This window comes from Armigeres subalbatus, chromosome 1 (genome assembly GCF_024139115.2).
Source record: "Armigeres subalbatus isolate Guangzhou_Male chromosome 1, GZ_Asu_2, whole genome shotgun sequence".
In the NCBI taxonomy this organism is placed as follows: Eukaryota; Metazoa; Arthropoda; class Insecta; order Diptera; family Culicidae; genus Armigeres; species Armigeres subalbatus.
In genome coordinates, this window is record NC_085139.1 from 133,405,052 (window position 1) to 133,423,696 (window position 18,645).

General features: G+C 41.7%; 1 pseudogene; it reads left to right on the top strand.

The window, feature by feature from the left end:
• Positions 1-624: 624 nt before the first annotated feature.
• The window catches only part of LOC134206564 (uncharacterized protein DDB_G0271670-like), a 66,981-nt pseudogene continuing 48,960 nt past the window's right edge, over positions 625-18,645 (top strand).

An 18,645-nucleotide genomic window follows, 5' to 3' on the forward strand; every position in this document is an offset into this window, starting at 1 on the left:
GATGATGTTCTCTAGCAACTTGCCCGTCGTGTCTATAAGTCAAATTGGTCTATGCGCCGTTGGGTGACCCGGCGGCTTCCCGGTCTTTGGCAACAAAACCAATTTCTGCCTTTTACATCTTTCGGGAATTCTACACTCATCAAGGCATCTCTGCACAGCTAGCCTGAACATGTTCGGGCTCGCTATGATTGCTACCTTGAGAGCGCTGTTCGGAACTCCTGGAGATTTGTTCATTATCCGGAATTTGGCCACTGCGACTAACTCTTCGATTATCACCGGAGCCACCATTTCGGCAGCACCCATATTGCCTTACGGTACAGGAGGCCATGGATTTGTGGCCCGGGACGGGAAGAGTACCTCGATAATCCTCGCCAACCTATCCGGGGACCGTTTGGGGGGGAGGCAGAAGAGCTCCCTTTGGTCTTGGCCATCACTATCACTATCCTGTAGGCGTCACCCTACGGATTCGCGTTGGCTCCTTCGCATAGATTGTCGAAACACGCTCTCTTACTGCTCTTGATGGCCTTGTTAAAAGCCAGTTTCGCAGCTCGAAACACATCACAGCGGTCCGCTCTTTCATTTGGCCTGTACTTGGATGGATCTGCTGTATTGCTGTCCTTTGGGATGAGGTAAGTTGTGCCTTGGGTGCGTGTGAGGCTCACGTAGTACCTTATTGAAGCAATCCGCCATTTTTAGATGCACTCTTCAATCTGAAATTTTGGACTCCATCAAATCCTGGGGCTGCCCAATTTCTCTGGTAGGTACTTCGTTGCTTCGCAAACGTTTTCCTCTTCAACGACAACGGCTTGAGTTTCCTCGATGTCGTCACAGCCTTCCCTCTCTCTCTCCTTAACGACGGCTGTTCGATGCGGTGTAGTACCAGGGTTTCCCAGATCTCAGACCAATAACTAGTGTAACGGCTGCTTCTTTGACAGAACACTCAGTTGCTGTACAAAATTTAAATTTTCATTTCCATTTCTATTTCTATTTCTATTTCTTTTTCGATTTCGATTTCGATTTCGATTTCGATTTCGATTTCGATTTCGATTTCGATTTCGATTTCGATTTCGATTTCGATTTCGATTTCGATTTCGATTTCGATTTCGATTTCGATTTCGATTTCGATTTCGATTTCGATTTCGATTTCGATTTCGATTTCGATTTCGATTTCGATTTCGATTTCGATTTCGAGTTCGAGTTCGAGTTCGAGTTCGAGTTCGAGTTCGAGTTCGAGTTCGAGTTCGAGTTCGAGTTCGAGTTCGAGTTCGAGTTCGAGTTCGAGTTCGAGTTCGAGTTCGAGTTCGAGTCTGAGTTCGAGTTCGAGTCTGAGTTCGAGTCTGAGTTCGAGTCTGAGTTCGAGTTCGAGTTCTGAGTTCGAGTCTGAGTCTGAGTCTGAGTTCGAGTCTGGAGTCTGAGTCTGAGTTCGAGTCTGAGTCTCGAGCCTGAGTTCGAGTTCGAGTTCGAGTTCGAGTCTGAGCCTGAGCCTGAGTTCGAGTTCGAGTCTGAGTCTGAGTTCGAGAGTCTGAGTTCGAGTCTGGAGTTCGAGTTCGAGTCTGAGTCTGAGTCTGAGTTCGAGTTCGAGTCTGAGTTCGAGTTCGAGTTCGAGTCTGAGCCCGAGTTCGAGTCTGAGTCTGAGTTCGAGTCTGAGTTCGAGTTCGAGTTCGAGCCTGAGTCTGAGTCTGAGTTCGAGTTCGAGTTCGAGTTCGAGTTCGAGTTCGAGTTCGAGTTCGAGTTCGAGTTCGAGTTCGAGTTCGAGTTCGAGTTCGAGTTCGAGTTCGAGTTCGAGTTCGAGTTCGAGTTCGAGTTCGAGTTCGAGTTCGAGTTCGAGTTCGAGTTCGAGTTCGAGTTCGAGTTCGAGTTCGAGTTCGAGTTCGAGTTCGAGTTCGAGTTCGAGTTCGATTTCGATTTCGATTTCCATTTCGATTTCTGTTTCTATTTCTATTTTTATTTCTATTTTTATTTCTATTTCTATTTCTATTTCTACATCTATTTCTATTTCTGTTTCTATTTCTATTTCTATTTCTATTTCTATTTCTATTAAATACATAAATATAATACATAAAGTAATAAAAATAACATAATTGAAGCAGTTTGTATACAATACTTTGATGCGTTTTTATGAAACAAAAATTTGTGAAAATTTAGAGAAATTCCTTTCATTGTTTCTATTTTCTGTGAGAGCGCGAAAGAGTAAAATGTAAATCTCGTGTGACTTCTTTCAAAGAAAATTGAAATCTCAGTACTGATTATCAACCAGTACAACATGAAAATACAATTTGAAAAAAAAAACCTTATGAAATCGTAGTTCCCATAGCGTCCTTTTGTTTTCGGTGTGATCATGTAACCTTTCAGGACATCTTTGTGATCGAGAAAGGCAACAAGAAGAAAAATCAGAGATGCGTTGTCGATTAGCGAGCCATGTGTGAGTGGTAAGTAGGCAGGCATCCACTCGAATGGCCAGGACCCAATGGCCATAACAAATTACGGAATGCGCATGAATTAAAGATGAGAGCGTGAAGAAAAGTCCATCGTCCATCGTCGTCCCGTGGTTGGCTGTCCGTCCATCCGATCCACTGTACACGCTGACCCATTCCTTTTCTCGCTTGTATCATCGTGTGTGAGGCGAACACAATCCCACATTTCATTAATTGCGTGTTTCAGGCTGTCGCTGTAGCCGTCTGTGATGTCCTCTTGATGGGTGCTGAATTTGAGATTAACACGCAGAGGCTTTAGACCGTAGGGTACCTAGAGGACTATGTAATAAACAATATAATACAAATCAATAGTCAAAACAGTAAATATTCAACTTAGTTATTCGAGAATATTAGTAACAGTCTCAATATTACTTATAGAAATGATTATCAATATCCTTGAATTATAATTGTATGATGTAAATTGCCTCAAACTCCCCTACAAAAAAAATATTGCGTGAGCTTTCGCAGACGGAGAAAATTGCCTTTCTGTCTTACTGCCTAACCCCAGAAAATGGCCGGAGCCAGAATCGTGGGAAAATAGCATTTAGTGGTAATTAGTGTGAATTATGTGGTTGTCTCCCGTTTCGGATTGTTGCGATTGTTCGCCATGGCACTATGGCGGCGGCGGGCACACATTGCTTGAGAGTAAGATGAAAGACAACTCAATGAGCGCTTCGTGAGCTAATAGGACGGCTGCCATTTGACTAATTACTGCAATAGAGAAAATACTTTAAGAAATTCAGTCACGCATAGAGTACCTCCTTGACCGATGGAATTGAACCAATGTTCTTGACACGTTGAATAGTAATGCAGTACTCATAATAATAATTCGAGTTGAAAATAGATTGAACCTGACTAAACTATGAGGAGTTGAAACAGACTTACTAATCTTGAGTACGCGTTATTCACTCTCTTGGTAATACTAATATTCGTTATTTTTAGGGAAAATATTATTGTTATGATTATTGATGCTTAAGAGAAGTTTTTGGATGATAACTTTTGGATAAAAACCAATGTGTGAACATGCATGCCCAGAATATGATGAAAAATGATAATCATTATTAAATTAAACAAGTTTTTAATTAATTTTCATTCCGTGTACCCGCTTCCAAGCAACATCATACTCATTATTTCCAACGATTCGGAATTCAGAAGTCTGCACTTTCGGTTGTATCCCGGTAAAATTCCGGTGGGATTTATCCTGCCTTGCACATCAAGAGGGGAAAGGGAACGACGAAAATGTAAATTGAATTCGCAATTTTATGCAAATATAAATTGAAGCATAACTATCATCGATTTCTCGCCATTTACCTTGCGGTTCCATGGAGTAGCGAAATAAAGCAAATCGCTGTCATTTAGTCGCGCCGCTTTGCTGCGGATTTGGTGCAAGAACGGCCTGCAAACCGGCCGAACGAATTACAACGAACATGAATGTGATAAACAATTATGTCACGATCTCCTTATAATTAAAATATTTCTCATTAGCCACTGTGCAGACTTTCCACAGAAATCGCGAATCGCGAGGTGGAGGTCGGAGAACGAGAGCTGCAGGAGAGCACGAGGAGGTAGCTCCGGAGAGCGGTTTCCAATTAAACTTAATTTGTAATTGCTTAATACCTTGGTTTTTGTGTTGAAGTAGTTAGTCTGCAGTAACGGCAGGGCACACAGACGGGGTAATGTCACGACGGCTTTACGAGGGGGTGTGAATGTGTTGCAGGGCAAAAGTTTTGAACTTCTTGCGATAAGTCTCTCACGTTCGATACGTAGAATTGCGATGAGGCGAGGGTGGTTCAGTGCTGTCATGGCAAATCATGAGCTGGTTACTCATAAATTTAAAATTTTGCGCCCCTTGGAAAAGCCGCCCATCAAACTTTATTGATTTGAAAATTGCGCCCCACGCCTAAATGTGAATAAATTCAATTTAATACTTATTCTAGATCAAACAAAACACGTAATACCGCCAGAGTAACACCAGAAATTAGTTTGATGCGTCATATACATCTGCATAAACAAGAATTCATATGTAAAGCACAGACAAACAGACATAACACTCCTCAAATTCCCCTCGTTTACTAATTTACTGGTCAATTCAAATAATTATTAGTTGGCCAATCGATCACTCGTGGCGCGTGCATCGTTTTTGCTCGAGTTCAATTGGCATGTTAGAATGAAAATGAAACTCTAATGAAATAGGATCTTCAAAATATACACTGTGTTGGAACGGAACTCCTATAGTTTTCAAAATACCAATGAAATTTCGCTTTCTAAAATCATTGAATGTAATGCATCGTATTATGATTTTTACAGGTTTATGTGCCGACTTCTTTCAAAAACAATTATGTTGATGAGTAAAACATTGATCGAAATTTCAACTGTATTTTGTATTGAATATTTGATTATTTCTTTCTTGCTCCCTCCGACCTCTATCCAAGTCAAGTTTTTATTGTCTATTTAAATCGCCTCCATTTAATACCAATGCATTTTTATCTAAAAAATTTTATAGAAAACTCTTACTTAATTTAGAGGTCCTACGCGCCTCGAATTGATGACTGCCTCAACAAAGGTTGTTTTTCATACGAAATGCCTAACTTTGACAAGCTAGCCTTTCTATTTACCTCATATCATTAAAACATTTTCTAAAGGAAATACCGCCCACTTAGAATGCTTTTTTGAAGTACCGTGCTGTGCCCTTATTCCGTTCACCTAAGACAATGCGCTATGTCCAAAAGTTTAGTATTTTGAAGCTGCAATTTCACTACATAGTGTCATTTTCTATATACAATTGAAAATAAAATATATTGGGATGCATTCATAGACTTATGCTCCACTAGTGAAAACAAAATTGACCACTTATGTGGTCCTAATTCCAATCATCTAAAAAGGCATTGTTCCTAATTCCGTTCATTCGTGTTCCTAATTCCAATCACCCGAAAAACATTTGATTTCTTGGAGATGCTAATACCAGGCATCATTTTTCTCACAAATCCATCTTTTCATTTATTATAATATTGCAAATAAAAAGCTTAAAACGTAATTTCCTTCCAAATTTAAAATACAATGAATGATATTTCCTTAGTATAGCCAAGTTGACTGTTTTTTAGTTTGTTTCACTTACCATTTGAGATATATTCAACATGAACGTTGATGCTAGCTGCCCAGTTCCATTAGGTACCACAGAAAAGGAAAGATACGATTCCTTATCGGAGTTTTAGACCTTATCCTCAACGTAATTTTGATTAGAGCCTGGATACTAGGCCTTTAATTCTGACCTGAAACTTCCAAAACAATGTCTCTGTTTGTTTGGAATTGTTCGTACCACTGTTTCGTTCAAATTGAATATTCTCTAAAGTTCCGGTTCTTTAATGTACCGGATGACCCTACTTCTACGAAGTATTCACGGATTTCGGTAAAACATAATCTTATTTGCAGCTCAGCGAGGGTAGTATTTTTTTTATAGAAATTCGCCAAGAAATTGCCGGATAAAGCTTGTAAACAAGAACGCCACAATTATGGATTGTGCTGTTTAAAACTGTCCGTATTCTCCGGAAACCCTTTCTTAACATTGTCCAGCATTCACTTTATAAATCCTCATAAAATCTTAACTGAAAAAAAAAATATTTTCCCGGCACGAGTTGAAAAAGGTCCCATAATTTTTTCGAGTGGAGTCGTTAACGGAATTCCTTTCGGTCTGCCTGCTTGCGGGATAGAATTTCAAAAGTTCACCATTCATATGGCTTCATGTACGATGTACCTTTTCTTACTCATAGATTATATTCTCAAACACGGAATTTTCGGAATCCATCCTCCAAACCCAATGAACGGAATAAGGAACGAGTAGATTTAGATGTACCCTTATTCCGGTCAAGATATTTTTCACTTTTCAGCATTTTCTATCGGGAAAATACAGGCAACAATTTGGTAATACGCTATAATGTTACCTGTTTTGTCTTGTTAAGGTTCCCCCAAACACACGCGACGCGACAGTCACGACGCGATTCTATCGCTTGGCGACAGCGATTCTGTCGCCGTTGGTATAGAAGCGTAAATAGAACATTGCCTGCAGCGACCCAACGATAGAATCGCGGCGACTAGTTGTTGCCGTCGCGGCGATGAAATCACTTAGGTCTGGGGGAGCCTTTATGCTGCAGTGTTTGAAATCCAGGGAAAATTTTTACTTAAAATGATTAAATTTTTTTCAGACGTTCTTAGCAAGTGGGTTAATGAAAACAGTCAAAATGGCGCTCGTAGTGACGACCAACAAATTTTGTTTAAATTTTCACTATTCATCGCTAAAAATGACGCTGGTTTTCATTTCATTTCATGCATACATAACCATAGAAAAGTACAAGGATATTTTTCTGTTGTTTTTAGACAAAAACTCTTTATTATTTATCATTTTGTCTTGCGTGAACGGAATTAGGCGCTGATTGGAATAAAGGCACAGCACGGTAGCTTCAAACCAGTACCCAGTAAACTTCTGAAGATATTTTCACTAATTTGCAATGCTTTTAGAAAAATTTTGCACTCTGATCATTTGCTGTAAAGAAAGGCTATCATTCCACTCCGACAACGAACTTTTCATAAAAGGCTCTTAGACCCATAGTATTATATACCAATCGACTCAGCTCAACAAACTGAACAAATGTCTTTACGTCCGCGTCCGTTGAATTTCGCCTGCACCCGACATTTATTTCTTTTTTTTTAAGTTTCGTCTCCACAAATTTAGGTACCTATCTTCATTGAACAAACATTCCATAAAAATACTTGTTTTCACACTCCTAAGCTTTACTCCATTAACAGTTTTACGCCCATGTGTTTTGGACGTTTAAAATGCTTCTGGGTAACTTCAATCGTCTAGTGGCATGTGCTGTGAAATGTCGGTTTGATTCCTACCCTAGTAAAAAGATTTTTTTTCGGCATCGGAAAATTTATCACTAATCAACAAAAGTGTTGCATGAGAGTGCTGTCCGTTGTCTAAGCCAAGACAAATTTGTTATCGTGATGTGTCACGGTAAAATGAAAACTAATAATGTGTACCGGCTTAAATTTCAATTTTAAATGTTCATCAATCGACCAAAACAAACTATTTACTATGAATGCCTTAGATCAATTAAATTGTACTCCAATTGCTACTAAGGCTGCCCTCACATGACTCACAAGACCGCCAAACTCACAATGAAGGTCTCAGAGTAACCATAATGTACTCAAATCGAATCTGTGTCTAGCATCATGGGTTTCAGACGTTCGCTGAGCTCATTATGGATGCCTCGAATCAAACATATTGTACTAAAATTGATTCTATGTCCGCACTACAAAACTCAACTTACTATGAAGGCCTCAGAGTAAATCAAATCTATGACCGCCCACTCAAGGGACTCAGATGATCACTCATTTCACAATGAACACCTCAGGCTCAGAGTAATCAAATTGTACTCAAATTGAATCTGTGTCCACCTTCAAGGGACTCAGATGATCGCTCGATTCACTATGAAAGCCTCAGAGTAACCGAATTGTACTCAAATCAAATTCATGTCCACCCACATGGGACATAGACGATCACTCATTTAACTATGAGCACCTTCTTCTTCTTCTTATTGGCATTACATCCCCACACTGGGACAGAGCCGCCTCGCAGCTTAGTGTTCATTAAGCACTTCCACAGTTATTAACTGCGAGGTTTCTAAGCCAGGTTACCATTTTTGCATTCGTATATCATGAGGCTAACACGATGATACTTTTATGCCCAGGGAAGTCGATACAATTTCCAATCCGAAAATTGCCTAGACCGGCACCGGGAATCGAACCCAGCCACCCTCAGCATGGTCTTGCTTTTGTAGCCGCGCGTCTTACCGCACGGCTAAGGAGAGCCCCATGAGCAACTATGAGCACCTAGTAACCTAGCAACCGAGTAACCAAACTGTTATCAAATCTAGTCAGAATCATGCCCTCATGGGGCTCTAGCGAGGGCTCAAGACATTATGAACGTCTCAAGGCAACAGTTTTGAACTCAAACTCATGATGTATCCGCCCTCATGGGGCTCTGGCGAGCGCTCAATTCTCTATAAACGTCTCAGAGTAACAATCTTGTTCTCAAATTCATGTTGTTTTCCCCCCTTATGGGACTCTGGCGAGCGCTCAATTCACTATGAACGTCTCAGTGCAACAGATTTAGACTCAAACTTATGCTGCGTTCGCCCTCATGGGACTCTGATAAGCGCTCAAGTCACTATGAACGAATCAGAGTAATAATGCTGTCTCCGCCCTTATGGGACTCTGGGGGGCACTCAATTAAATAACAAATTTTCAAAACGACTTATCTGGTTTTGTAAACAAAGATTCAAACGTCGATTTGACGAATCGAATGGCACTCCCACGCAAACCAACACCATAACAGGTAGCCGAAGCCTTCACTTACGTGTAGATGGTAATGCTTAGCGTGGTAGTGCCATCAGATTTGTCAAATCGACGTTTGGGTCTTTATTTACAAAAGCAGATAAGTCGTTATGGAAATTAGGTATTGAACTCACTATGAACGTCTCAGAGTAACAATTTTGTACTTAAATTCATGATGTGTCCGCTCTCATGGGACTCTGGCGAGCGCTCAAGTCACTATGAACGTCTCAGTGCAACATATTTAGACTCAAACTCGTGCTGTGTTTGCCATCATAGGGCTCTAGCAAGCGCTCAAGTCACTATGAACGCCGCGCCACCGCAAGGTATCCAGTACACTCGCCCAGGAAACAAAAAGTTGTCCAATTCCCCCCCCCCCCCCCCCCCCTTGGATTGTGTCTTATGGTGAGAATATCAATCCCTCAAAATTTCAGCTCAATCGCTTGTAGCATAAGCTGCGCATTTGATTAGATGTTTTTATGGGGCTTTGAGTCAAAATTTATAGGAAAATACACCTACGACATTCGACATTCGATTTGGAAATTGGTTCTGATCGCTCGATTGTTGGTATGTTACAGAACAATTTCACAGAACATTGCACGATGATTAAATGAACTTTGCTATTTTTGAATATTTAATATAAAATGTTGGGTACTTAATCTGCCCATGATTTTATAGTTGATATTTGGAATTACTTGAAGACAAATGTCGCAAATCTTAAACAATTTACCCGTAAAAACTTAAATGAGGTTTGAGACATGCAACTTATCGATGTTACAACGATTGAATTACCGTAGTAAATGCGAAAGTAAGTTAAATTAGCTGAAATTTTGAAAGTTTATTACGTCAATCATGATATCATGGGCAGTACTGTTCACTTTTTACATGTAATTGAATTTAAGAAAGATTTATTGGAGTCGAGTCAGCCTAGGGCTGAATGTCTTCTTAATAAAGATACACAAATAAAGAAACAAAAAAGGTTTTGTTTTCTTGTTAATAGATTTGTTGATTTTAAATTAACATTTCCAAAAGCAATATGATGAACTATGGTTATTATACACGGATCGATCAAACAACCTAATTTTTGAGTTGTTTTAGTTGTCTCATTCCACCCGATGATATCAGAAACAGAAAAAGTAAACCACCTAACGATAGCAGTTCGATGGGGAATTAAAATTGGGTTGAAAAGGTTTATCTCAAACTTAGGTTTTTGAATCTATTCAAACCTTTCGTTAGGTGGAAACAACTTAGAATTCAGATACTTTTCTACACATGATCGAACGCAAAATCAAATACTAAAATCAAATACTAAAGCTCAGGCTGACCCATTCGACAAAATTTGGCTTCCCCAGCAACGATAGGAATTAACTTAATTTAGGGAATGAACTTAATTTTGACTTGTTTGAACTTCATTTTGGGTAGACGAATTTAACCATGTGGCAATGAGAATTATCTTAGGGGGGTCTACCCATGTATACCACGATGGAAATTGTGTTTTCTTTTCGGAAGACATGTAGAAAATATATACATGCTTGCTTGTACTGAATGTATCCGCATAACAATTTCATTGAAAATTTTCATAACTTTTTAATCAAAATAAATTATTTTTATGAAAGAATTAGTTCAATGGCTTCTGTCTCTACTCATAACTAGAGCAATCCACATTTTTTTGTAGATTTTGACCCCTCCTTCTATGTCCTCAACGTGTTTTTTCTTGAACAACCGTACTATCACACTTCACATATTTTTGGTAGTTTTCAACCAAGTGAAAATGTTTTAATGCCAATTCAGGATTCTGTTACCATTGGTTCCACGATGTATGATTAAACTTTCAACTTTTGTATCTTCAAGTCCAGAAAACCTTTTAATATTCAATTAGAGGCAAAATTCTTTTCAAATATGATTTTCCCAACTATAAGAGGTTTCTACGAAATCGCAAAGTCCTGCTGCTAATAGCTGAGGTCTTTACAATATCACTTTTTTTTCTAAATTTTATCCGGGTTTCTAACAATCTACTTCTATTTATTGTGGATTAAAACTATGAGATGGTTAGTAAATGTTATTAAAAAGTAGTGTACGATTGCTGAAATAAGTAATAAATTTTGGGTTTATTAAAATAAATTAATTGATCTCACATCGGCACTGTGACCACCCCCAAGGATTCAAACGAGCGCTCATTCTACTATCGCCTTAGAGAAACATAATTGAACTCAAAATGCTACTGTGCCCGCCCTCAAGGACTCAGACGAGCAGTACAACCAAATTGATCTCATATCGACACTGCGACCGCCCCAAAAATTCAAACGAGTGCTCAATCTACTATCTTCTTAGAGAAACCATATTGAACTCAAAATACTACTGTGCCCGCTCTCATGGACTCAGACGAGCGCTCAATCCATTATAATCACATAAGTGCAACCAAATGAAAGTCATATCGACACAGCGCCCGCCCTCATGGACTTAGACGAGCGCTCAATCCACTATCACCACATAAGTACAACCAAATTGATCTCATATCGACACTGCGACCGCCCCCAAGGATTCAAACGAGCGCTCATTCTACAATCGCCTTAGAGAAACCTAATTGAACTCAAAATGCTACTGTGCCCGCCCTCATGGACTCAGACGAGCGCTCAATCCACTATCATCACATAAGTGCAACCAAATTGAACTCATATCGATACTGCTTTTCCCAACTATAAGAGGTTTCTACGAAATCGCAAAGTCCTGCTGCTAATAGCTGAGGTCTTTACAATATCGCTTTTTTTTTCTAAATTTTATCCGGGTTTCTAACAATCTACTTCTATTTATTGTGGATTAAAACTATGAGACGGTTAGTAAATGTTATTAAAAAGTAGTGTACGATTGCTGAAATAGGAAATAAATTTTAGGTTTATTAAAATAAATGAATTGATCTCACATCGGCACTGTGACCCATAGATTCAAACGAGCGCTCATTCTACTTTCGCCTTAGAGAAACATAATTGAACTCAAAATGCTACTGTGCCCGCCCTCATGGACTCAGACGAGCGCTCAATCCACTATCATCACATAAGAGCAACCAAATTGAACTCATATCGACACTGCGCTCGCCCTCATTGACTCAGACGTACGCTCAATCTACTATCATCACATTAGTACAACCAAATTGATCTCATATCGACACTGCGACCGCCCCAAAGGATTCAAACGAGCGCTCATTCTACTATCTCCTTTGAGAAACCAAATTGAACTCAAAATGCTACTGTGCCCGCCCTCATGAACTCAGACGAGCGCTCAATCCACTATAATCACATAAGTGCAACCAAATGGATGTCATATCGACACAGCGCCCGGCCTCATGGACTTAAACGAGTGCTCAATACACTATCACCACATAAGTACAACCAAATTGATCTCATATCGACACTGCGACCGCCCCCAAGGATTCAAACGAGCGCTCATTCTACTATCGCCTTAGAGAAAGCTAATTGAACTCAAAATGCTACTGTGCCCGCCCTCATGGACTCAGACGAGCGCTCAATCCACTATCATCACATAAGTGCAACCAAATTGATCTCATATCGACACTGCGCCCGCCTCCATTGACTCAGACGTGCGCTCAATCCACTACCAACACATAAGTTGAACCAATTTTTTTTTTATTCATGTATTTATTTGGTAGGCACTCTGTGTTCTTAACCGCTACTGTGCCGTGATCCACTGTGGTACTCTGCTGTACAGAGTCCACACAGTATCTATTTTTAGATGTCCAGAATTCGTTATTATTGTTCATTGCCAGTCCATATCATCGTGAGTCCATTGTGTTCATTTGTCCATTTGGTGAATGCAGTGATTGTAGCTTTGTTCGGTTGCCATTAATCGAAGAACGTTGGAGGAATGCCTCCGAGAAGAACAGTTTTGTCAGTCGTCATCAGGCAGCCGTGTCGGTGAGGCGCGTTCCCCAAAACGCCACCGTACGGACTGCGCTTCTGACGACTGGCAAGGGTTTTGGTGGAGGGGCTGGGAATCGAACCCATGACCATTCGCTTATGAGGCGAATGTGTAGCCAACTACGGGACCCCCCCTGTTTAACCAAATTGTTCACATATCGACACTACGACCGCCTCCAAGGATTCAAACGAGCGCTCATTCTACTATCTCCATTAAAAAAACTAATTAAACTCAAAATGCTACTGTGCCCGCCCTCATGGACTCAGACGAGCGCTCAATCCACTATCATCACATGAGTGCAACCAAATTGAACTTATATCGACACTGCGACCATTTTACTATCTCTTTAGAGAAACCAAATTTAACTCAAAATGCTACTGTGCCCGCCCTCATGGACTCAGACGAGCGCACAATCCACTATCATCACATAAGTGCAACCAAATTGAACTCATATCGATACTTCGCCCGCCCTCATTGACTGAGACGAGCGCTCAATCCACTATCATCACATGAGTGCAACCAAATTGAAGTCATATCGACACAGCGCCCACCCTCATGGGCTCAGACGAGCACTCAATCCAATATCATCACATAAGTGCAAACAAATTGAACTCATGTCGACACTGCAAGCCCTAATTGACTCAGACGTGCACTCAATCCACTATCATCACATGAGTGCAACCAAATTGATCTCACATCGACACTGCGACCGCCCAAGGATTCAAACGAGCGCTCACTTTACTATCTCCTTAGAGAAACCAAATTAAACTCAAAATGCTACTGTGCCCGACCTCATGGACTCAGACGAGCGCTCAATCGACTATAATCACATAAGTACAACAAAATTGATCTCATATCGACACTGCGACCGCCCCCAAGAATTCAAACGAGCGTTCATTTTACTATCTCCTTAGATAAACCAAATTTAACTCAAAATGCTACTGTGCCCGCCCTCATGGACTCAGACGAGCGCTCAATCCACTATCATCACATGAGTGCAACCAAATTGAACTTATATCGACACTGCGACCGCCTCAAGGATTCGAACGAGCGCTCATTTTACTATCTCCTTAGAGAAGCCAAATTTAACTCAAAATGCTACTGAGCCCGCTCTCATGGACTCAGACGAGCACTCAATCCACTATCATCACATAAGTGCAACCAAATTGAAGTCATATCGACACAGCGCCCACCCACATTGACTCAAACGATCGCTCAATCCACTATCACCACATAAGTACAATCAATTTGAACTCATATCGACACAGCGCCCACCCTCATGGGCTCAGACGAGCGCTCAATCCACTATCATCACATAAGTGCAACCAAATTGAACTCATATCGATACTGCGCCCACACTCATTGACATAGACGAGCGCTCAATCCACTATCATCACGTAAGTGCAACCAAATTGATCTCATATCGACACTGCGCCCGCCTCCATTGACTCAGACGTGCGCTCAATCCACTATCAACACAAAAGTTTACCCCATTTTTCTCATATCGACACTGCGACCGCCTCCAAGGATTCAAACGAGCGCTCATTCTACTATCTCCATGAAGAAACCTGATTGAACTCAAAATGCTACTGTGCCCGCCCTCATGGACTCAGACGAGCGCTCAATGCACTATCCCCAGACAACCAGAATGCATGCATAATGGAATTGTTTTTCTGTTATGCGATGCCTATGCGCACAAATTTTATCGCTTACCAGTCGCGTAAACGCTTTTTGCAAACAAAAGAGGAGGCGATATATGTGTATTTCTTATCCGACGTTACACGGTAGTTTCTGCGATATGCACGATTTTTATGCGAGTTTGTTCGTTATACATTACGATGTAGTGTGTGATAACAAACTCTGTTTGACAGATAATCCGATTTCATTTGAGTTTGTTTGCAGGAATGTGCGATGTCAACATATGAAGCTGGAATAAACTCGCAAAATAGCCTACTGTGCGGGAAAATTTATAAATAAACTGATGAGCTTCGCACCACAATGCGATTTTGATGAAATTTGGATCGGTAAACGATTTTAATCGTACATTCATATGCGATGTGTGGTTATCTGGGTCATCACATGAGTGCAACCAAATTGAACTCATATAGACACTGCAACCGCCCCAAGGATTCAAACAAGCGCTCATTTTACTATCTCCTTAGAGAAACCAAATTTAACTCAAAATGCTACTGTGCCCGCCCTCATGGACTCAGACGAGCGCTCAATCCACTATCATCACATAAGTGCAAACAAACTGAACTTATATCGATACTGCGCCCGCCCTCATTGACTCAGACGAGTGCTCAATCCACTATCGTCACATAAGTGCAACCAAATTGTAGTCATATCGACACAGCGCCCACCCACATTGACTCAAACGATCGCTCAATCCACTATCATCACATAAGTGCAACCAAATTGAACTCATGTCGACACTGAACGCCCTCATTGACTCAGACGAGCGATCAATCCACTATCATCACATAAGGGCAAACAAATTGAAATCATATCGATCCTGCGCCCACTCTCATTGACTCAGACGAGCGATCAATCCACTATCATCACATGAGAGCAACCAAATTGAACTCATATCGACATTTGCCCGCACTCATTGACTCAGACGTGCACTCAATGCACTTTCATCACATAAGTGCAACCAAATTGAACTCAAATCGGCACTGCGACCGCCCGAAGGATTCAAACGAGCGCTCATTTTACTATCTCCTTAGAGAAACCAAATTAAACTCAAAATGCTACTTTGCCCGCCCTCATTGACTCAGACGAGCACTCAATCCACAATCATCACATTAGTGCAACCAAATTAAAGTCATATCGACACAGCGCCCACCCACATGGACTCAGACGAGCGCTAATTCTACTATCTCCTTAGAGAAACCTAATTGAACTCAAAATGCTACTGTGCTCGCCCTCACGGACTCAGACGAGCGCTCAATCCACTATCATCACTCCACTATCAACACATCTTCTTCTTTTTCTTATTGGCATTACATCACCACACTGGGACAGAGCCGCCTCGCAGCTTAGTGTTCATTAAGCTCTTCCACAGTTATTAACTGCGAGGTTTCTAAGCCAAGATACCATTTTTGCATTCGTATATCATGAGGCTAGCATGATGATACTTTTATGCCCAGGGAAGACGAGACAATTTCCAATCCAAAAAATGCCTAGACCGGCACCGGGAATCGAACCCAGCCACCCTCAGCATGGTCTTGCTTTGTAGCTGCGCGTCTTACCGTACGGCTAAGGAGGACCCCTACTATCAACACATAAGTGCAACCAAATTGAACTCATATCGACACTGCGCCCGTTCTCATTGACTCAGACGAGCGCTAAATCCACTATCTTCACATAAGTGCAACCAAATTAAACTCATATCGATACTGCGACAGCCCTCCTTGACTCAGACGAGCGCTCAATCCACTATCATCTCATAAGTGCAACAAAATTGAACTCATATCGACACTGCGCCCGCCCTTATTGACTCAGACGAGCGCTCAATCCACTATCATCACATAAGTGCAACCATATTGAACTCATATCGAAACTGCGCCCGCCCTCATGGACTCAGACGAGCGCTCAATCCACTATCATCACATAAGTGCAACCAAATTGAACTCATATCGACACTGCGCCCGCCCCCAAGGATTCAAACGAGCGCTCATTCTACCATCTCCTTAGAGAAACCTAATTGAACTCAAAATGCTACTGTGCCCGCCCTCATGGACTCGGACGAGCCCTCAATCCACTATCAACACATAAGTGCAACCAAATTGAACTCATATCGATACTGCGCAAGCCCTCATTGACTCAGACGAGCGCTCAATCCACTATCATCACATGAGTGCAACCAAATTGAAGTCATATCGACACAGATCCCACCCTCATGGACTCAGACGAGCGCTCAATCCACTATCATCACATAAGTGCAACCAAATTGAAGTCTAATCGACACTGTTCCCACCCTCATTGACTCAGACGAGCGCTCAATCCACTATAATCACATAAGTGCAACCAAATTGAAGTCAAATCGACACAGCGTCCACCCTCATGGACTCAGACGAGCGCTAAATCCATTATCAACGCATAAGTGCAACCAAATTGAACTCATATCAACACTGCGCCCGCCCTCATTGACTCAGACGAGCACTCAATCCCCAATCATCACATAAGTGCAACCAAATTGAACTCATATCGATACTGCGCAAGCCCTCATTGACTCAGACGAGCGCTCAATCCACTATCATCACATGAGTGCAACCAAATTGAAGTCATATCGACACAGCGCCCACCCTCATGGACTCAGACGAGTGCTCATTCTACCATCTCCTTAGAGAAACCTAATTGAACTCAAAATGCTACTGTGCCCGCCCTCATGGACTCGGACGAGCCCTCAATCCACTATCAACACATAAGTGCAACCAAATTGAACTCATATCGATACTGCGCAAGCCCTCATTGACTCAGACGAGCGCTCAATCCACTATCATCACATGAGTGCAACCAAATTGAAGTCATATCGACACAGAGCCCACCCTCATGGACTCAGACGAGCGCTCAATCCACTATCATCACATAAGTGCAACCAAATTGAAGTCTAATCGACACTGTTCCCACCCTCATTGACTCAGACGAGCGCTCAATCCACTATAATCACATAAGTGCAACCAAATTGAAGTCAAATCGACACAGAGCCCACCCTCATGGACTCAGACGAGCGCTAAATCCATTATCAACGCATAAGTGCAACCAAATTGAACTCATATAGACACTGCGCCCGCCCTCATTGACTCAGACGAGCACTCAATCCCCAATCATCACATAAGTGCAACCAAATTGAACTCATATCGATACTGCGCAAGCCCTCATTGACTCAGACGAGCGCTCAATCCACTATCATCACATGAGTGCAACCAAATTGAAGTCAAATCGACACAGCGCCCACCCTCATGGACTCAGACGAGTGCTCATTCTACTATCTCCTTAGAGAAACCTAATTGAACTCAAAATGCTACTGTGCTCGCCCTCATGGACTCAGACGAGCTCTCAATCCACTATCAACACATAAGTGCAAACAAATTGAACTCATATCGAAACTGCGCCCGCCCTCATTGACTCAGACGAGCGCTCAATCCACTATCATCACATAAGTGCAACCAAATTGAAGTCATATTGACACAGCGCTCACCCTCATTGACTCAGACGAGCGCTCAATCCACTATCATCACATAAGTGCAACCAAATTGAAGTCATATCGACACTGCGCCCACCCTCATTGACTCAGACGAGCGCTCAATCCACTATCAACACATAAGTGCAACCAAATTAAACTCATATCGACACAGCGCCCACCCTCATTGATTCAGACGAGCGCTCAATCCACTATCGTCACATAAGTGCAACCAAATTGAACTCATATCGACACTGCGCCCGCCCTCATTGACTCAGACGAGCGCTCAATCCACTGTCATCACATAAGTGCAACCAAATTGAACTCATATCAACACTGCGCCCGCCCTCATTGACTCAGACGAGCGCTCAATCCACTATCAACACATAAGTGCAACCAAATTGAGCTCATATCGATACTGCGCCCGCCCTCATTGACTCAGACGAGCACTCAATCCACTATCATCACATAAGTGCAACCAAATTGAATTCAAATCGACACAGCACCCACCCTCATGGACTCAGACGAGCGCTGAATCCATTATCAACACATAAGTGCAACCAAATTGAACTCATATCGACACTGCGCCCACCCTCATTGACTCAGACGAGCACTCAATCCCCAATCATCACATAAGTGCAACCAAATTGAACTCATATC